Source organism: Arachis hypogaea, chromosome 20 (assembly GCF_003086295.3).
Source record: "Arachis hypogaea cultivar Tifrunner chromosome 20, arahy.Tifrunner.gnm2.J5K5, whole genome shotgun sequence".
NCBI classification, from domain to species: domain Eukaryota; kingdom Viridiplantae; phylum Streptophyta; class Magnoliopsida; order Fabales; family Fabaceae; genus Arachis; species Arachis hypogaea.
This window is the reverse complement of record NC_092055.1, coordinates 126,132,829-126,141,994: the sequence shown is the minus strand read 5'-3', so window position 1 is coordinate 126,141,994 and position 9,166 is coordinate 126,132,829.

Genomic DNA, 9,166 nt, shown 5'->3' with positions numbered 1-9,166 from the left:
TTATATTTTAAGTTTGGTGTCAATTGCATGCTGTTATTTTCTTTTAATTTTTTTTCGAATTTGCATGTTCCTAGTTCTTTCTTGATCTTTAAAAATTCTAAGTTTGGTGTCTTCTTTGTTTTTTCTTTAATTTTTCGAAAATATTGTGCTTGATTTTCTAAAAATTTTAATTTTGGTGTTTTTGTTCTTTTATTTACTTAAAAATTTTTTCAAAAATTTGTTCTTGGTGTTCATCTTGATCTTCAAAGTGTTCTTGGTGTTCATCTTGACATTCAAAGTTTTTTTGTTTGTTCTCTGTGTTTTGATCTAAAATTTCTAAGTTTAGTGTAATTTTGTTGTTTTTCTCTTTCCGCATTAAAATTCAAAAATTAAAAAAATATCCCTTCCTTATTTTACTCATAAATTTCAAAATTTTGCATTAATTTAGTCAAAGATTTTCAAAATCATATCTTTCTTTTTAGTCAAGTCAATATTCTAATTTCAAAAATTGATCTTTTCAAATCTTTTTCAAAATAATTCTCAATCATATATTTTTAATTGCTCATTTCAAAATCTTTTTAATTAATTAATTAATTCAGTTTTCAATTTGCTTTTATTTTATTTTATTTTTGTTTTCGAAATTTTATTTTATTTTCCATTTATTCTACTTATTATTTTCGGTTACTTTTAAACAAAAAAAAAATATAATTCATATCAATTCCCTTTTCTCCATCATGGACATAAGTGGAAGTGAACAGTCCAGAAGGACTCTGGGGTCATATGCTAACCCCATTACAACTGCATATGGGAGTAGCATCTGTATACCTCCCATCAAAGCAAGCAGCTTTGAGCTAAATCCTCAACTCATTATCATGGTGCAGCAAAATTGCTAGTATTCTGGTCTTCCACAGGAAGAATCTACTGAGTTTCTGGCACAGTACGAGATAAAAAAAGTGGATCAGGATGTCTACAGATTATTATTATTTCTATTTGCTGTAAAAGATCAAGCTAAGAGGTGGTTAAATAACTAACCCACATCAAGCATAAAAACATGGAGACAATTAACAGACAAATTCCTGAATCAATTTTACCCTCCAAGAAGGATGACACAGCTAAGGATGGACATCCAAGGCTTTAAACAAGAGGATCATGAATCCCTTTATAATGCCTGGGAGAGGTACAGAGGGATGCTGAGAAAATGCCTTTCTGAAATATTTTCAGAGTGGGTACAGTTAGACATCTTCTACTATGGGCTTACAGAAAAAGCTCAGATGTCCCTAGACCACTCAGCTGGTGGATCTATACACATGAGAAAAATAATTGAAGAAGCTCAAGAGCTCATAGATATAGTTGCTAGAAATCAACATCTGTACTCAAACAGTGAGTCCTCCATAAAAGAAAAGGCTATGATAGTAACTACTGATCCTAATCCTCAAAAACAGATTGTTGAACTTAATCAGCAATTACCTATTATGACAAAATAATTAGCAGAATTCAAAGAGATGCTCCAAGACACTAAAAATGCTAACAAGAATATAGAAGCACAATTGAATCAGACAAGACAGCAGCTATCTAAACAGATAACAGAAGAATGCCAAGCTGTCCAACTAAGGAGCGGAAGACATTGAATAACTCAGCTCAAAGTAGCAAAAAGTCAAGAAAGGAACAAATGATAGAGGATGACCAAACCACTACCCAAAATCCCTCTGAGGACATTAAGAGCCCAGAGAGGAACAACTCTGGCGTTCAAATGCCAGAAAGGGGGGGAAAAACTGGCGTTAAACGCCCAATGGATGCCCAAATCTGGCGTTCAAACGCCAGAAAAGGGTGGGAACCTGGCGTTAAATGCCCATTCAGCCCCCTCCTGGCGTTCAAACGCTAATGAGGGATCAGACACCTGCAAGTGCTGATAGTAACCCCTCTAAGAAGGCTTCTCCAACCACTTCTATAGGGAATAAACCTGCAGTAACTAAGGTTGAAGAATATAAAGCCAAGATGCCTTATCCTCAGAAGCTCCGCCAAGCAGAACAGGATAAACAATTTGCCCGCTTTGCAGACTATCTCAGGACTCTTGAAATAAAGATTCCGTTTGCAGAGGCACTTGAGCAAATACCCTCTTATGCTAAGTTCATGAAAGAGATCTTAAGTCATAAGAAGGATTGGAGAGAAATTGAAAAAGTGTTTCTCACTGAAGAATGCAGTGCAGTCATTCTGAAAAGCTTACCAGAGAAACTTCAAGATCCAGGAAGCTTTATGATACCATGCACATTAGAGGGTGCTTGTACCAAGACAGCCCTATGTGACCTTGGAGCAAGTATTAACCTAATACATGCATCTACTTTTAGAAAGCTTGGCTTGACTGAAGAAGTCAAACCAACCCGAATATGTCTTCAACTTGATGATGGCTCCATTAAATACCCATCAGGCATCATTGAGGACATGATTGTCAAGGTTGGGCCATTTGCCTTTCCCACTGACTTTGTAATGCTGGAAATGGAGGAGCACAAGAGTGCAACTCTCATTCTAGGAAGACCTTTCCTAGCAACTGAATGAACTCTTATTGATGTACAAAAAGGGGAAGTGACCCTGAGAGTCAATGAGGATGAGTTCAAGTTAAATGCTGTCAAAGCTATGCAGCATCCAGACACAGCAAATGACTGCATGAGCACTGATATTATTGACTCTTTGGTGGAAGAGATCAATATGACTTAAAGTCTTGAATCAGAGCTAGAGGACATCTTTAAAGATGTTCAGCCTGATCTGGAGGAATCAGAGGAAATAAAAGAACCTCTGAAGATCCCTCAGGAAGAGGAGAAACCTCCTAAACCCGAGCTCAAACCACTACCACCATCCCTGAAATATGCATTTCTGGGAGAGGGTGACACTTTTTCAGTGATCATAAGCTCTGCTTTAAATCCACAGGAAGAGAAAGCACTAATTCAAGTGCTAAAGACACACAAGACAGCTCTTGGGTAGTCCATAAGTGATCTTAAGGGCATTAGCCCAGCAAGATGTATGCACAAGATCCTATTGGAGGATGATGCTAAGCCAGTGGTTCAACCACAGAGGCGGCTAAATCCAGCCATGAAGGAAGTGGTGCAGAAAGAGGTCACTAAGTTACTAGAGGCTGGGATTATTTATCCTATTTCTGATAGCCCCTGGGTGAGCCCTGTCCAAGTTGTCCCCAAGAAGGGAGGCATAACAGTGGTTCATAATGAAAAGAATGAACTGGTTCCCACAATAATAGTTACAGGGTGGCGTATGTGTATTGACTACAGAAGGCTCAATACAGCCACCAGAAAGGATCATTTTCCTTTACCATTCATAGACCAGATGCTAGAGAGACTAGCAGGCCATGAATATTACTGCTTTTTGGATGGCTATTCAGGCTACAACCAAATTGCAGTGGATCCTCAAGACCAAGAGAAAATAGCATTCACATGTCCATCTGGAGTATTTGCTTACAGAAGAATGCATTTTGGTCTGTGCAATGCACCTGCAACCTTTCAGAGGTGCATGCTCTCTATCTTCTCTGATATGGTGGAGAAGTTCCTAGAAGTCTTCATGGATTCTCAGTATTTAGAGACTCATGCAGCTCCTGTCTTGATCATCTAGCACTTGTCTTAAAAAGGTGCCAAGAGACTAACCTGGTCTTAAATTGGGAAAAATGTCACTTTATGGTGACTGAAGGAATTGTCCTTGGGCACAAAATTTCAAGCAAGGGAATAAAGGTGGATCAAGCCAAGGTAGAGGTAATTGAGAAATTACCACCACCTGCCAATGTTAAGGCAATCAGAAGCTTTCTGGGGCATGCATGATTCTATAGGAGGTTCATAAAGGATTTTTCAAAAATTGCAAAACCTCTAAGCAACCTGCTAGTTGCTGACACGCCATTTGTGTTTGACACAGAGTGTTTGCAGGCGTTTGAAACCCTGAAAGCCAAGCTGGTCACAGCACCAGTCATCTCTGCACCTGACTGGACATTACTATTCGAATTAATGTGTGATGACAGAGACCATGCCATTAGTGTAGTGTTGGGACAAAGGCATAACAAGCTTCTGCACGTCATTTACTATGCCAGTCGTGTTCTAAATGACGCACAGAAGAATTACACAACCACAGAAAAAGAGCTGCTTGCAGTCGTTTATGCCATTGACAAGTTTAGATCCTATTTAGTAGGATCAAAAGTGATTGTGTACACTGACCATGCTGCTCTTAAATATCTACTCACAAAGCAGGACTCAAAACCCAGGCTCATAAGATGGGTGTTGCTTTTGCAAGAGTTTGATATAGAAATAAGAGACAGAAAAGGGACAGAGAACCAGGTAGCTGATCACCTGTCCCGGTTAGAACCAGTGGCTGGGGCGTCCCTCCCTTCCACTGAGATCTCTGAGACCTTTTCGGATGAGAAACTCTTTGCCATTCAGGAGGCACCATGATTTGCAGACATTGCAAATTATAAAACTATGAGGTTCATACCCCAGGAGTACAGCAGGATGCAAAAGAAAAAACTAATTTCTGATGCAAAGTACTACTTATGGGATGAACCATATCTCTTTAAGAGATGCGCTGACGGAATGATCCGCAGATGCGTCCCTAGAGATGAGGCACAGAAGATCCTATGGCATTGCCATGGATCACAATATGGAGGACATTTCGGAAGTGAGCGAACAGCCACTAAAGTCCTCCAATGTGGCTTCTATTGGCCTACTCTTTATAGAGATGCCCGAGAGTTTGTGCGTAATTGTGACAGTTGCCAAAGAGCTGGTAACTTGCCTCATGGTTATGCCATGCCTCAACAAGGGATCCTAGAGATCGAGTTGTTTGATGTATGGGATATTGACTTCATGGGTCCTTTCCCACCATCATACTCAAACACTTACATTCTGGTGGCAGTAGCCTACGTATCTAAATGGGTGGAAGCAGTTGCCACACCCACTAATGATACCAAGACTGTGCTGAAGTTCCTCCAGAAACATATTTTCAACAGATTTGGTGTTCCCAGAGTACTAATCAGTGATGGGGGAACCCATTTCTGCAATAAACAGCTTTACTCTGCTATGGTGCGATATGGAATTAGCCACAAAGTAGCAACTCCATATCATCCACAAACAAATGGGCAGGCTGAAGTCTCTAATAGAGAACTAAAGAGAATCCTGGAATGGACGTAATTGTCCGTAGAAAGGATTGGACAAAGAGCTTGGATGATGCTCTGTGGGCATACAGAACAGCATTCAAGACTCCTATAGGAACCTCTCCATACCAGCTTGGATCCTTTTTATCACCCTTGCCTTTTGGTCTAAAGGGGTATTGGCTTTTTCTGCTTGTGTATGGCAAAGCTTGTCATCTGCCCGTGGAACTGGAACATAAAGCCTACTGGGCAACCAGATTCCTAAACATGGATGCTAAGTTAGCTGGTGAGAAAAGATTGCTCCAGCTAAATGAGCTGGAAGAGTTCAGACTCAATGCTTTTGAAAATGCAAAAATTTATAAGGAAAAAGCAAAAAAGTGGTATGACAAGAAATTGTCATCCAGAGTCTTTGAGCCAAGATAAAAAGTTCTACTATTCAACTCTAGGCTCAGATTATTCCCTGGGAAATTAAAATCCCGGTTGAGAGGACCATATGTGATTACAGGAGTGTCACCATATGGATATGTTGAGCTTCAAGATATTGATTCTGACAAAAAATTCATTGTCAATGGACAGAGAATCAAACATTATCTTGAAGACAATTTTGAGCAAGAATGCTCAAAACTGAGGCTTGAATGAAGCTCAGTAAAGGTCCAGCTAAAGACAATAAAGAAGCGCTTGCTGGGAGGCAACCCAGCCATTAGCAAGTTATTTATTTTTAATTAATACTTGTAGAGGCTTGGTATACATTTTCATTAAAGGTTAATCACCAAAAATGAAGGAATTCACAGAGTTACAGAAGGATTCAGTACAAAAAGCAAAGAAAAGGAGCTTGCTGGCAAGAAAACGCCAGTAAGGGGCATTTTGGGCGTTAAACGCCAGAATTGCAGTATCCTGGGCGTTCAGCAAAACGCCCAGTGATAAAGGAGTTTCTGGCATTTAACGCCAGCCAGGGTACCTGGCTGGGCGTTAAACGCTCATAATGGCCAACAACTGGGCGTTTAATGCTAGAAAGGCAGGAGGAGGAGATTTTGTTTCCAACTTCAAATTTTTTCAAATTTTCATGTTTTGACTCATAATTTTCTGCATAAACATGTTTCAAACTTTCATCATTCAACCTCAATTTTCAGCATTCAATAATTTTCTAAATTATTTTTCAAATTTCTTTCAAATCCTTTCCAAATCTTCTTCAAAAACTCAAATATCTTCTCAAATTCTTTCCATATCTTTTCATATCTCTCTCAAATTTTTCGAAAGCCATCCCCTCTTCCTATAAAAATAGTTTCGGCCATCCCCTCCTCTACACCATTCGAATTTACCTCTTCTCCTCTCTCTCCCCTTTCCTTTCTTTTGCTTGAGGGCAAGCAAACCTCTAAGTTTGGTGTGCTTTTCCGTGATCACTGAGCTAAGACTCATCAAGATCATGGCACCTAAGGGAAAACAAACCAAATCAAGAGGCAAGAAAGAGAATACTCCAAAGAGTCTTTGGAATCAAGAGAGGTTCCTAACCAAGAAACATGCAGAACATTACTACAAAATAATGGGTCTGAGGTCAGTGATCCCGGAAGTTAAATTCAATCTGAAAGAAGATGAATATCCGGAGATCCAAGAGCAAATTCGAAACAGAGGATGGGAAATTCTAGCCAATCCTGAGACAAAGGTTGGAAGAAATATGGTTCAGGAATTCTACTGAAATCTGTGGCTGACAGATAAGCAGAGAATGACTGGAACCGCCTTTCATACCTACAGAACCATGGTCAGAAGAAGAATTATTTACTTCCATCTGGACAAAATAAGAGAGGTCTTCAAACTACCTCAACTACAAGATGATCCTGAATCCTTTAATAGGAGAATGGTGAGAGTAGATAAGGGGTTGGATCAAGTTCTAGAGGACATATGCCTCCCTGGAACTAAGTGGATAACTAATTCCAAAGGTGTCCCAAACCAACTCAAGAGAGGAGATCTCAAACCAGTTGCAAGAGGCTGGCTGGACTTCATTGGGCGTTCTATATTGCCTACTAGCAACCGCTCTGAGGTCACTGTCAAAAGAGCAGTGATGATTCATTGTATTATGCTTGGAAAAGAAGTGGAGATTCATCATCTGATTTCTTGTGAGATTTACACAATTGCAAACAAGAACTCCACTGAAGCCAAACTGGCCTACCCAAGCTTAATTTCTCTGCTATGTAAAGATGCTGGGGTGAGGATGGGAGTAGATGAATTCATCCCAATTGAACATCCAATCACCAAGAAGTCAATGGAAGGACAAGTGCAAGACAACTCCATCAAAAAGAGGGCGCAGGAGTTCCTCCCAGAAATTCTTGAAATTGACTACTGGACCCGCTTAGAAGCATCTGTTACCAAGCTGCAGGAAGCTATGGAATAACTTAAGGAAGAATAGCAGAATCAAAACTGCATGCTTTGCAAGCTGCTGAAGGAATAGGAGAAGCAGGGGCGTGAGCTACAGGAGCTGAAGCGCCAGAAGCTTTCCCTTGAAGGACCAAGCACCCCACAAAAAGAGGGAGCATCCACTTCTCAAAATCAAGGTTGTTGAGTCCTAACTCTGTGATAACCTTTATTATTAAGAGTCTATTTTAAGAGTCATTTATTTTTCTACTTTTAATTTTCTGTCTTCTATTATTATGGGTCTGCCTTTATATTTATTTTTGAGTCTTATTTTTATTCCATAATCAATAAAATTAAAGTTTATGTCTTAAAGCTATGAATGTCCTATGAATCCATCACCTTTCTTAAAAAGAAAATGTTCAAAAGAAAAAGAAATACATGAATTTTGAATTTTAAAATAGTTTAATTATTTTGATGTGGTGGCAATACTATTGTTTTTCTGAATGAATGCTTAAACATTGCATATTTTTTAATTTGATTGTTTATGAATGTTAAAATTGTTGGCTCTTGAAAGAATGAAAGAAAAAGGAGAAATGTTATTTGATAATCTGAAAAATCATAAAATTGATTCTTGAAGCAAGAAAAAGCAATGAATAGATGGCTTGCAAAAAAAAAAGAGAAAGAGAAAAGCAAGCAGAAAAAGCCAATACCCCTACCAAAAGGCAAGGGTGATAAAAAGGATCCAAGACTTTGAGCATCAGTGGATAGGAGGGCCCACAGGAATAAAATCCTGGCCTAAGCAGGCTAAACCAAGCTGTCCCTAACCATGTGCTTGTGGCGTGAAGGTGTCAAGTGAAAACTTGAGACTGAGCGGTTAAAATCGTGATCCAATGCAAAAAGAGTGTGCTTGAGAGCTCTGGACACCTCTAATTGGGGACTCTAGCAAAGCTGAGTCACAATCTGAAAAGGTTCACCCAGTTATGTGTCTGTGGCATTTATGTATCCGGTGGTAATACTGGAAAACAAAGTGCTTAGGGTCACGGCCAAGACTCATAAAGTAGCTGTGTTCAAGAATCAACATACTTAACTAGGAGAATCAATAACACAATCTGGATTCTGGGTTCCTATAGAAGCCAATCATTCTGAACTTCAAAGGATAAAGTGAGATGCCAAAACTGTTCAGAGGCAAAAAGCTAAAAGCCCCGCTCATCTAATTAATATTGATCTTCATAGATGTTTTTGGAATTCATTGTATATTCTCTTCTTTTTATCCTATTTGATTTTTAGTTGCTTGGGGACAAGCAACAATTTAAGTTTGGTGTTGTGATGAGCGGATAATTTATACGCTTTTTGGCATTGTTTTTAGTATATTTTTAGTACATTTTAGTTAGTTTTTATTAGTTTTTAAATAAAAATTACTTTTCTGGGCTTTACTATGAGTTTGTGTATTTTTCTGTGATTTCAGGTATTTTTTGGCTGAAATTGAGGGACCTGAGCAAAAATCTGATTCAGAGGCTGAAAAAGGACTGTAGATGCTGTTGGATTCTGACATCCTTGCACTCAAAGAGGATTTTTTGGAGCTACAGAAGCCCAATTGGCGCGCTCTTAATTGCGTTGGAAAGTAGACATCCTGGGCTTTCCATCAATATATAATAGTCCATATTTTGCCCGAGATTTGATGGCCCAAACAGGCGTTCCAAGTCAGCTCAA